Genomic DNA, 12918 nt, shown 5'->3' on the forward strand with positions numbered 1-12918 from the left:
TGTGGTAAATCTGTGGGCTGGGGAGATGTGGCAACATTGTATATCCTGTGTTTATTTAAGATGGAAATAACTAGAGGAATTAGATCATCTGATTTTTTTTTTTTTTTTTGCACATGAGAACCGAGGCCAAGAGAAAGGAAATGACCCCTCTAAGACCGTACAGTAATGTTGGAGCCTGGGCCATAAAAATCATCCCACTTTCCTCCTTATAGCTCCTTCATTTCTCTCCACCTTCCACAGTCCACTCTGTGTTTAGATATTCAGTATTTATCAGGGGTCATGAAATACATTTCACCCTACTGTAAGGGTAGCACCGATCTGTTGATGCAAGGGGAGCTGAGTCCACGCGCCTGTGTCATCTCGGATAACATGCAGGCTCCACCAGGTTCTCAGCCTTTGGTGGTCATCCTCTCCTCACAGCTCAGGTCTCTTGATCCTGACTGACCTTAGGGCTCTGGCTCAATTGTCTGAGACTCTAAAAATTTTCTTTGCCAGGACAACTTTGGTTTTGCATCCAGTTCTGACAACTCAGTTTCTGTGATTGTCTCAAGACTGAGTCCCTACCATTGTTACAAACTGTCCCCTCCTTGGGTGCCTGTGCCAGAATCCCTGCTTCTTAATACCCCGTGTCCAGTGGATACTGCCTTCCTTTTTCCAGACCTTGCTGTTTCAAGTTCCGGTCCTTTCCTCAGCCCAGGGGCTGGACCCCACTACTTACTGGCTGCCCTCTTCCTTCAGTGAAGACATACATATTGGGAAAAACGCATACAACTATCTCAACTTTGTTTGATTCATCCTGAATGCTTTATATTTTTCTTCCCCCTCTCACTCTCAGCCACCCAGCGAGCTTCTTCAGGAAAAAACAGATTCAGCTACAAAGACATGCACCTTCACAGCACCTGAATGCCCACTCCATCAGCCCTCTGGACATCTCAGCACAAAAGCCAACCACAGCTGTCTGTCGGACATAAAGACATTTTCCTCTACCCTTCTAGGTTCTTCTGGCTGGTGTAAGAATTAAGTTGATGTGAGACAGATTAAAAGAAAGCAAACCAAAAGCTTAATAACATATACACATGAGAGAGACAAGGGAGAACTGAGCAACTCATCTGCAATGAAGGAGACCCTGGCTCAGTCCCTGGGCTGGGAAGGTCCCCTGGAGAAGAGAGAAGCTACCCACTCCAGTATTCTTGGGCTTCCCTGGTGGCTCCTAGGGAAAAGAATCTGATCACAATGCAGGAAACCTGGGTTCAGTCCCTGGGCTGGGAAGATCCCTTGCAGAAGGGAACGGCTGCCCACTCCAGTACTCTTGCCTGGAGAATCCCATGGACAGAGGAGCCTGGCAGGATACAGTCCATGGGGTTGCAAAGAGCTGGACACAACTGTGTGACTTTCACTCACTTCACATAGCTGCTTTACAATGCTGTGTTAGTTTCCGCTGTACAGAAAAGTGAAACAGCTATCTGTTTATATATATCCCTTGGGCTTCCCTGGTGGCTCAGAGGTTAAAGCGTCTGCCCGCAATGCGGGAGATGTGGGTTCGATTCCTGGGTTGGGAAGATCCCCTGGAGCAGGAAATGGCAACCCACTCCAGTATTCTTGCTTGGAGAACCCCATGGACGGAGGAGGCTGGTGGGCTACAGTCCACAGGGTCACAGTGAGTTGGACACGACTGAGCGACTTCACTTTCACTTTCCTCTTTTCTGGATTTCCTTCCCTTTTAGGTCACCACAGACACTGACAATAGTTGCCTGTGCGACAATAGTTCTCATTATTTATCTATTTTACACATAGTATCAATAGTGTTTATATATCCATCCCAATTTCCCAGTTCACCCCCCGTCCCCTCACTTCTACCTTGGTATCTATGTGTCTGCCCTCTACATCTGTCTCTCTATTTCTGCTTCACAAATAAGATCACTGATACCATTTTTCTAAATTTCACATATATGTGTTAATATATAATATTTTTCTCTTTGCGATATTGCATTCTGTATGAAGCATCTAGGTCCATCCATATCTATGCAAATAGCGCAGTTTCATTCCTTCTTATGACTAATTCATTCCTCTGCTGATGGACATTTAGGTTGCTTCCACATCCTGGCTGTAAATAGTGCTGCAATGAACATGGAAGGGCATGTATCTTATAGAATTATGGTTTTCTCTGGGTATATGCCTAGTAGTTGGATTGCTGGGTCACAGGGTAGTTCTATTTTAGCTTTTTAGGAACCTCTTTACTTTTCTCCATAGTAATTTTATCAATTTACATGTCAATGGAATACATTTTAATAAGATTTATGGGAGGAAATACATTTTCTTTACTGGATATATTAAAATGTATCCATATTTCCTTAGTATGCACAAAGCCTGGAGGGAAGCCTCGGAGGCTTCTAAGTTGCACAAAAGAGTAGCCAGTCATCAAGGACTTCTCCCATGGAAAGGGAGGTCTGGGGGGGATGACAGAGGCACCACACTCTGGGATGCCGCCCATCTGAGCCTGAAATCCTGCTGGATCCTCAGGGTGGGCTTGAGCAGAAACTGTTGACACCCAGCCCTTTCCTAAACCTATTTCTTCCTGTACTTATACAACTTAACCATCACATGCCCGGTCAGCCGAAGCACAAGGCAGCTAATTTTTCCAACCATGTGCCTGACTTGATTTCTGCATCAGTATTTGAGTCAAGTCTGAACATTCACACTGTAGCTGAACAAGCCAAATCCTCTGGCTTTCACCCATTGTTTTAAAGCCACATGGAGTAGATGTAGTCATCTCATAGACAGCACATGGACGTGGCCACACCCTTAGGTTACAGAATTGCAGGTGAGTCTCATACTCCCTGGAGGATATGTTGACCTATTTCTGCCCCCTCCAACCCCAGCTGACAGGTGAGGATAGGAACTCCCAATCCCTCCTCCTTGGAAAAAGAAAGAAGATGGATTGAGGTATTCCTTTTGGTGATATAATCATTGATGATTCTTTACTTAGTGAAGATGAATTAAGACTTTTGACCTGGGGAGCAAAACATGGCCTGTAAAAACGTGGTTTCATACCAGCTGAATGCTGTTACTGAACATGAAATCATGATAATCAGAGTTGAGTCAAGCTTGACAAAGCCTCTTGGATTATGCCCTCCAGTAGAATTCTCACAGTTGAAGCTCTCAAAGATTGGCAAGCTCACCACTGATAAGACTGTCTTCTCAATTTCTTAGACTAAGATTTAACTCTTAGGGTGCATGCATGCGTGCTCAGTCATGTCTGACTCTTTGCAACCCCAGGGACTGTAGCTCGTCAGGTTCCTCTGTCCATGGGGTTTTCCAGGCAAGAATACTGGAGTGGGTTGCCATTTCCTTCTCCATTTATTTCATTACTTCCTCCTAAACTAAACAAAGTAATTTCACATATTTTGCAGCCTAATTTTGCTTACTGAGGTTGTGGGTATATTTCTCAGGAAGGAAATTAAGTTAGATTTAGGAGTAAAACTGTGCCAAGTTACTTAGGCAAGAAGTTTCACTAATAAGCGCCAGGACATGAAACTGAGCCCACGTAAAACCAAGCTTTCCTGCAAGTTTATGATTAATCTCTTTATTTAAAACTTAAGTATTCCCTTTCTTGTCTGACCCCTGTTACTCTCAGGATTGAGGAGTATCAAAGGAAAATGCAAATTGAAATCAAGAGGCACCCTGAAGGGCCTTCTTGGGTACAAAAACCCCTCCATGTTCTGCATTTCTTGTTTGTATTAAAAGATTTTGGTCTCCTAGGCCTTCCCTGAGTTACAGTGAACAGACTCAAGCAGTTAATAATTAGAAAGGAAGAGTTACAGGACTCCTGGATCCCAGGGAAGGGATACAGGTAACAATCTGATGCATGTCTTCGAATTGTTCTGCAGAAACTAGCTCCCACCCGGTGGAATGTGGTGACTACATGCTGGACACAAGACCTTAGATGGAACTAGAAGACTGATGATTGAGATTCCCAAAACATCACCCTGCTACTTCACCACTAACCAATCAGAAGAAGCGCCACAGGCTGATCAGGCATCCTACGACCCTCTCCTCTAACACTCTTTGAAAACCCTTGCTAAAAGCCATCTAAGGAGTATGGGGTTTTGAGCATGAGCTTCCCATTCTCCTTGCCTGGCACCCTGCAAATGAACCCTTGCTTTGCTGCAAATACCTGCTGTCAGAATTTGACTCTCTACCCTGTGGGCACAGGCCCCTTGCTTGGCAACAGACACATTTAGTCAATCATGTGAATTGATTCATAGGTTACAATTCTAAAACATCAGGTGATTTGATCTATATAATTTTATGATTAGGAAATTAAACAACTTCCACAGCAGAAGGGTGGTGCTAGTGATAACTCGCCTGCCAATGCAGTAGACACAGGAGACAGGAGTTTGATCCTGGGTCAGCAAGTTCCTCTGGAGGGCAGCCTGGCAACCCCCTCCAGGATTCTTGCCTAGGGACTCCCATAGACAGAGGAGCCTGGTGGGCCCCAGTCCACAGGGTCACAAGGAGTTGGACATGACTGAAGCAAATTAGCATGCATGCATGGCAGAACAGGTCTCTGATCACTGGGAACACAACTGCTGGGGAGAGGGAGAGTAGTTTGGGAAAGAGCATGTCTTTGAAATCGATAGGGTTTCCCTTCTCACTCTCAAAGAAAGGACAAAAAGTTCCAGTGATTTCCCCTACACAGCTCCTCTCTGGGGTGGTATAGTGCCACTGTAATCCCCATGCACTGAATTAAGGAAAGTAAGACAAGTGCTCATCCTCTGTCTGCAGCACTGAGTGATTTCTGTCCTCACCTGCAACAAAGGACAGGGGCTCCAGTGTTTCCTCCCATGGCTGATGGTCCCCACAAGGGGTGGTTCTCACGGCCCTGTCCATGTGAGGAGGGAGCTGGATGGCATCACTTTGGGGCCAGGGTCAACTGTTCAGTCTTGAATGAATTTGGCATTCTGCTTTAGAGACAGTCATGTTGACTACAAAGCTCCCCAGGCTATGGTTATTCTGACTCAGAAACACACTTGTACATGATATGCTACTCACTGGCCTAGAGGAGGGTTTGCCAAGTAGGAGCAGGGAGTTACAAGGGGCAAGGAGAAATGGAAGAGGAAATGAAAGGAGAGGGGGGGCTTTTGGAAATAGAAACTGTATGTCCTTTACAGCTAGTTACCCTGCCATAATTGCTGCACAGAAAGGACACTTGGGAAATGCATCTGCCCAAAACAGGGCACAAGTTAAACAGTATAGATGTGTAATATTTGTCTGGGGTGTGTGTTCCCGGCAGGGGCAGTGTTGCAAACATCCAGTCTATTCACCTCCAGTGTGGGCCACAGGAAGACTGTAAATATCCTTCCAATCTTTTCCTATCTCTAGGGCTAAGCTCTGTGCAGAGGGGGGTTCAGCTTCCATCACTGGGGATTACTGGTCAGATTATCTCACTCTGAATGACCCAAGGAATCATCAACTAACAAAGCAGAAGGAAGAATGGGGGTTCCTGGTAGCTCAGCTGGTAAAGAATCCACCAGCAATGCAGGAGACCCCGGTTTAATTCCTGGGTTGAGAAGATCTCCTGGAGAAGGGATAGGCTACCCACTCCAGTATTCTTGCCTGGAGAATCCCATGGACAGAGGAGCCTGGTGAGCTACAGTCCATGGGGTCGCAAAGAGTCAGACACGACTGAGCGACTAACCACACAGCACACAGGAAGAGTGGAGGCACAGTACATTCACATATTGCCATTTAGGGCTGATTTATTGCATAGAAAAGCATTTTCCATATCTTTCATACTGAGATATACTTTGTCCTCTGCTTTAGTTTTCAGTAGTCCTTTAAAATCTATTTTTTACTGCCTGTTGACTTTACTGTACTGATAACTTTAGAAGAGTTCTGTTATTACATGGTGACTAAGCCAGTAGCCATACTGAAAAGCAGAGACATTACTTTGCCATCAAAGGTCCATCTAGTCAAGGCTATGGTTTTTCCAGTGGTCATGTATGGATGTGAGAGTTGGACTGTGAAGAAGGCTGAGCACCGAAGAATTGATGCTGTGGTGTTGGAGAAGACTCTTGAGAGTCCCTTGGACTGCAAGGAGGTCCAACCAGTCCATTCTGAAGGAGATCAACCCTGGGATTTCTTTGGAAGGAATGATGCTAAAGCTGAAGCTCCAGTATTTTGGCTACCTCATGTGAAGAGTTGACTCATTGGAAAAGACTCTGATGCTGGGAGGGATTGGGGGCAGGAGGAGAAGGGGACAACAGAGGATGAGATGGCTGGATGGCATCACCGACTTGGTGGACTTGAGTCTGAGTGAACTCCGAGAGTTGGTGATAGACAGGGAGGCCTGGCGTGCTGCGATTCATGGAGTCGCAAAGAGTTGAACACGACTGAGCGACTGAACTGAACTGAACTGAAGCCAGTACACACTTCATAGAGGAAACATAACGCTTTGACAAATGGATCTTGTATTTCATTTGTAGTTTTTCATATGACCGATTTGGGGAAGAAGAGAAACTAATGTACTATTAGTTCAGTTCAGTTCAGTCGCTCAGTTGTGTCCGACTCTTTGCAACCCCATGAATCACAGCACGCCAGGCCTCCCTGTCCATCACCAACTCCAGGAGTTCACTCAGATTCACATCCATTGAGTCAGTGATGCCATCCAGCCATCTCATCCTCTGTCGTCCCCTTCTCCTCCTGCTCCCAATCCCTCCCAGCATCAGAGTCTTTTCCAATGAGTCGAGTCTTCGCGTGAGGTGGCCAAAGTACTGGAGTTTCAGCTTTAGCATCATTCCTTCCAAAGAAATCCCAGGGTAAATATTATTATAGAGAAGAGCTTTAAAACAAACACATGGTTAATTAGCAGCCCAGACCTTGCTCTGCTTGCAGCATTTCTTGCAGTAGCATGTTTCATTTATTCACCACCCTGGAAGAAGTTTTGTCATCAAGCTTTAGTTCCAGCAACTATAACATTATCCTAAGGATTCAGAGGAAGATGATGCCGAGGCATATAACCCATTGTCTAGTGTCACTCTGATGCTGCTTCTGTTTTCAGTGGGCGTTCATTAAGTGTCCCTTACTTCATCTTTAAGCCTAGGTGAAGAAGTGAGACAGATGGGACCCCGCAACTCATTAGTAATTAGAAAATTATGCTCTATCAGCTTTTAATGACTGAACAGGAGGTCTTGGCGAAGTCCTATCCAACCCTCTAAAAGCAGCTGGAATGTCACTGCTTGATGAATTCAGCTGGAGTTCAGCTAGAATTGAATCCTCCCTCTTCTGAACTTGCAAAGCACATTACTTTCCTTACAGTATTTCTATCTCTTACTGCCCGCACAAGTGGGCGTTGGGATTGAGTGTTGTGCTAAAGCGATGCGTTTTGTACAGAAGGTTCTGATTAAATGTTGGTCAAATTGAACTGAAGTCTGACCGTGACACAGTACTAGGGCCTTCACATCACACACAGGTTCTGTAACACAAGGATTGTGCTAATGTTTTGGAACGAGTGAGTGCTGTAACAGAAATCCTGTCCTGAGCAGTGTTGTCACTGACACGCTTAACATCAAACTTCTGTGGGGGCCAACAGTGAAGACACTTGATTCCCATAGATGGTCACACTGTCCTGGGCTACTTACCTCTTCCACTAGGAAATTCTTGAGGGTAGAGAGTGTGTTTCCTTACCCCTTTTCATCGCTGATCCTTCATCTCTATCTCCAGTGCCAAGGCTGCTACAGCACACGTGAATGCACAGCACAGGACTCGTGACTGCACCAAATTGTACTTCTGGTTGAAGTAATTCACGCCTCAAATGCTTGCCATGTGATTTCAACAGAAATCATGAGCATCCTGTAGAGACCACAATTTCAGGTCCCCTGGACAGCTATGTTTTCCTAGTTGCTCAGCTCAGAGACTTTATCCCTCAGGTCTTTGAACTTTGGGGGGATGGCAGCACTTGACACTGTTGACACCCTCCCCAGTTTTGAAGGTCATGGGACCCGGGATTTCTGTGAAGGTGCAGGCAGCTGGCACTTCTCTTAGCTCTGTTAGTTCTGTGATTTTTTTTCCTTTCTTTCATAAATGTTCCCCAGGTTTCTTTTATCAGCTCTTTTCTGTTTCTCCTAGTAGTCTTGCAAACTTTGGCTGCCTGATGCACTTCTAGAGCTTCAAATGACTCTTGCCTGAAAAGATAGTCTTGTAAACATATATCTCTACCCTAATCTCCATCCAACTTCTCAGTTCCTGCTGGCCCTCTCCATTCAAACGTCCTGCTGGGGACTTTCCTGGTGGAACAGTGGACGAGAGTCCACCTGACCATTCAGGGGACTCAGGTTCAATCCATGATCTGGGATGATCCCACATGCTATAGAGCAACAAGGTACATGCACCCCGACTCCTGAGCCTGTGCGCTGGAGCCCACAAGCTGCAACTGCTGAGCCCCCGTGCTGCGACAGCTGAAGCCTGTGTGCTCAGAGCCCATGCTCTGCAACAAGAGCAGCCGCCGCAATGAGAAGCTTGCGCATCACAGCTAGAGAGCAGCCCCTGCTTTCTGCAATTAGACAAAGCCCGTGCTAGAAACCGAGACCCACTGCAACCAAAACTAAAAGTAATTAAATAAATAAAATACTGAGAGAAGTCTTACTGACACACCAAACGTCACCAAGCAAGAGCGTGCATGACTGGCCCCAGTTTGCTCCTTGGATGTCATTCACCGTTTACCATTTATCCTCTCATTTATTTACTGCCTTTCAGATATGCGGATGCCTTTCTGTTCTTCAAATACTTCCAGCTCATTTCTGCCACGGGGTATTTCCAATTGCTCTTCCTTCTTGGAGCCCACTTCCCCTGGATTGTCATACAGCTGGCTCCTTATTCCCTACCAGCCCAGCCTGCTTCCTTCTCCCACAGCAGGCTGTTCTGTTTTCTCCAGAGGATCACCATTCTGAATGAATGTATCACATGTTCGTTTCGAACAGAGATTCTGTGAAGACAGACTCTCTTTGTCACACTGAAGCCTTAGCTCAGGGCCAGGCACACATTAGACATTTGTTGGTGAACTGTGCATTAGGAAACCTGGGGTTTCGTCCTAGACCTTTTATTGACCAGCTGTAAGCCCTTGGGCAGTTCATTTTCCTCCATGGACAGCAGTTTTTTCCACCTACAAAAGATAGAGCACTTTCCCCAGCACCTCTCCATGCATTGTTAAGATGCCCACTTAGATATGTTAGAAGTGGGGAAGTAATAAGAGCAGGGTGCGTAGGGAAGCTCTGGGAGCCTCCTACCCAAGCCCACCAAGAATAGCTTTGCTTTTATTTTGCTTAACATATTGATCTTACACTTAAAATTTCATCCGAACAAAGTTTTATGCATTAAAATTAAAAATAAAAAATTACTAACTTTGATCATTGTGAGGCAACTTCTGTCTTGAATTATGACTACGTCCAAAGTAGAATTCATCCTTTCTGTCCTCCTACAAGCCGGTTTGAATTTCCTATTCCTCTATTTGGTATTGTCACACAAATTCAAAGCTTCAGAGTTATTTTTGATGGTTCCTTCTTCTTCCCCTCCCTTATCCAACCTGGTGCCCAACTGTTCTAAATGCCTTTCTCTTTTTAATTTCCATTCCCCAGGGAAGAAGGCCCCGCTTAAGCCCTAGGATCTGATAGCTTCTTACTTGGACTCTTGCACATTTTACTTGGCCTTCTGCACTGCTCTCCCTGTATTCTGCACTGAGAGTCCTATCCCCACAGACTACTCACTGATTTTTCTAACTAGAATTCTAGTAGTTAGTCTTTTGAAAACCTTCAGTGTCTTTTTATTACCCATGAAATGAATCCAAAGAACGTGCCCTGGAGCCTTTCTTGCACATGGCGCTATTCATGTCTGCCTGTCCACAGCCCTCTTCTCCAACACAGGGGTCTCTGTTCTCTGAGACCTGGGATCCCTCTCCTGGCTGAAGCACCTGGCCAGACCTCTAAAAAGTCACCCTGGCAAAACAGCTTTGTCTAAGAGGTGTATTAAACTGGATGACAGTCGACTGACCAATCTGATACTTTCTCTTCGGAAATTTAAATGCAAGATTGGACAGAATTTCCAACATTAGGATGGAGAAGAGTGAAGAGAAACATAGAGAAGAGGCAATGGACAGAAGCCACGAGGCAGGAAAAGGCATGAGACTGTCAGGCAGAGAGCAAAGGGCCTTGACGGCAAGAGTAGAAGAGGACATGGAGATAGAACGTGGCCGATCCATGTGATGGACCCCTGGTGGATATACCACCTCCACCTCTGCAGCACCCTGGCGGAGCAGGGACCAGAACCTGCTCCAGGGCCGGGGCTGCGGCGCACTGCGCCCTCCTGAAGGCACTGGGAAGCAAGCCGAATGGACATTCTTGGGGCGGGACCGGCTCCACTTTGCTGCCTGCCCCCGGCCTCCATCTCCATGGAAACAAAACAAGATGTTCCTGATCAACAGCAGAGCCCTAACTTGACTCCCTCTTTGTGGTGTGCTGATCAAACTCCCCAGGATATTGTTTCCTAAAGATCTGCTGTAACTTCTGCCAATAAAAGTGCTGGCTGAAAGCCCCTTGTCCTCCTGCCACGGAGAGCAGGAGGCCCCTGACTCCCCGCTTGCCAGGTTACCTGTGTCTGTCTTTTCATTACGCGCTCGCCCAGTTTCAGGTCTTTCTCACCCGCTGTGCTGGGCACAGCACACCTGGTCACATCAGGCAAAAGTCATCTCCTTCTAAACCCAGCATTTAGCCCGTCTAGCTTGGCCTTCATTGCACTTTGCGTCTCTCTCGGGGCTTTTTGAGTGTGAGAAATACAGAACTCAACTCTGCCTAAGGGGTCTGAGTAGTTCACAGAACTGAAAGAAATGCTAAACTCCTAGATATCAGAAAGGTCAACTTCTAGCCCAGCCCTGGTATCTCAAGAGAAGGAATCCAGGCTTTCCCTAGGCAGTGTCACTGAAATGATTCTCCTTAACTGCTTCCACTGTATGTCAGTCCACTAGAGAGCCGATCTCCAGCAGAAGAGACTCGCCTTGTCCCAGTTTAGGGCCCCTGTCTCCCCTTGGTAGGGGCGAGTGGCGATGGGCTTGGACTGGACAGACAGTTCCACAGCACAATCAGCCCATGTGGGAAAGGAAAGAGAATCTAAGTAAAGAAGGACACTTTTTACTAAAAGAAAGAGGAAAGGATGTTGTGCAGGCAAACACACAAAACAAAAACAGATGTGCAGAGCACACACTCTTCTATTTCACAATGATTTGCAAAGTCGTCTTTGTCTCCTGAATGCAAGTAATACATTTTCCTCTCGAGGGCAGCGTTCATTTGTTACTTTTGCTTGATCCTCCGATAAACACAATATTATTAATATCTAATATTTATTGAGCACACACAGTGACATTATGTTGAGTGTCTTATGTCCATTATGCGATGTCCTCAGCAGATGTTTAAAGTAGATGTCTTATTAAGCTCACTTTGTAGACAAGAAAGCCGTAACATGAAGAGATTTCCTAAAATACAGCCAGTAAGAAATAGAACAGGGTTTGAAGCTCAGTCTGTGTGTCCAGCTTGTCTGTGTGAACCCCTAAACTCGGGCTCCTAACCACTCTGACATATTGCCTCTACATTATATGACATGATTGATGCATATTCTTCATAAAAATAGCTTCCATGCTTCTACAGAATGTCTGTTGACAGTTTATGCAGTCGTGACATAGCATCTCAAGCTAGGACTTAAAAGAGCTGGGAGAGACTTAGAGAAAACCTACCAAGAGGCAGAGTGACAGCAGAGACATGGCTGGTGAAGGAAAGCCTAAGAAAAATCATGATCCTCACGTGAAAAACTCCAAAGTGCCTGGTCAGGCCAAGCCCAGTGCTTGATAGACTGAGCAACAGCCAAAGTAGGGAAAAATAAACGAGACTTTCTATGAGGACTTTTTGTAGACTGAAAAGTTCTGTGTATAGAGAAGATTTGATTATTTGTTCTCTGTGTGCTAAGTTGTTTCAGTCGTGTCTGATTCTTTGCTATCCTGTGGACTGAGCCTGCCAGGCTCCTCCGTCCACGGGATTCTCCAGGCGAGAACACTGCAGTCTGTTGCCATGCCCTCCACCGGGGGATCTTCCCAACCCAGGGATTGAACACGTGTCTCTTATGTCTCCTGCATTGGTGGACAGATCCTTTAGCACTAGTACCACTTGGGAAGCTCCACTTTTATCCTAACCTATAGAAAATATTGGAATGTAAAAGTAAAACCGACAAGTTTTAAAGAAGTTTACAGTTCACACAAAGGCCAAGGCATTCTGTGGCTACCCTCGTCCACCAGCAGGCTCAAGTTGGTGGATGCCTGGATGCTGCTGACTGGGCTGGAGGGAACTTCAGCTTGCCTCCCTTTGGCAATCCTCATGTTTTCAGTGTGACTACTCTACAAAGAAGAGAAACTGCAGGCACATCTTCTTTTATTGAACTTCACAGATATTGTGCTTTTCATAAATTGAAGATTTGTGGCAGCCCTGCATTAAATAAGTCTTTCAGCACCATTTTTCAAACAGCATTTGCTCATTCTTGTCTCTTTTGGGTAATTCTTGCAATATTTCAATCTTTTTCATCATTTTCGTATTTGCTACTGTGATTTGCGATCAGTGATCTTTTGTTTCACTGCTATGAGTCACTGAAGGTCCAGATGACAGTTAGCATTTTTTAGCAGCAAAATATTTTTATCTAAGGTATGTACATTGTTTTTTGAGACAGTGCTATTGCATACTTAATAGACTACAGTATAGTGTAAGTGTAACTTTTATATGCACTTCAGTTCAGTTCAGTTCAGTTGCTCGGTTGTGTCTGGCTCTTTGCAACCCCATGGACTGCAGCAAGCCACGCCACCCTGTCCATCACCAACTCCTGGAGCTTACT

The sequence above is a fragment of the Budorcas taxicolor genome, chromosome 15 (assembly GCF_023091745.1).
Source record: "Budorcas taxicolor isolate Tak-1 chromosome 15, Takin1.1, whole genome shotgun sequence".
NCBI lineage: Eukaryota > Metazoa > Chordata > Mammalia > Artiodactyla > Bovidae > Budorcas > Budorcas taxicolor.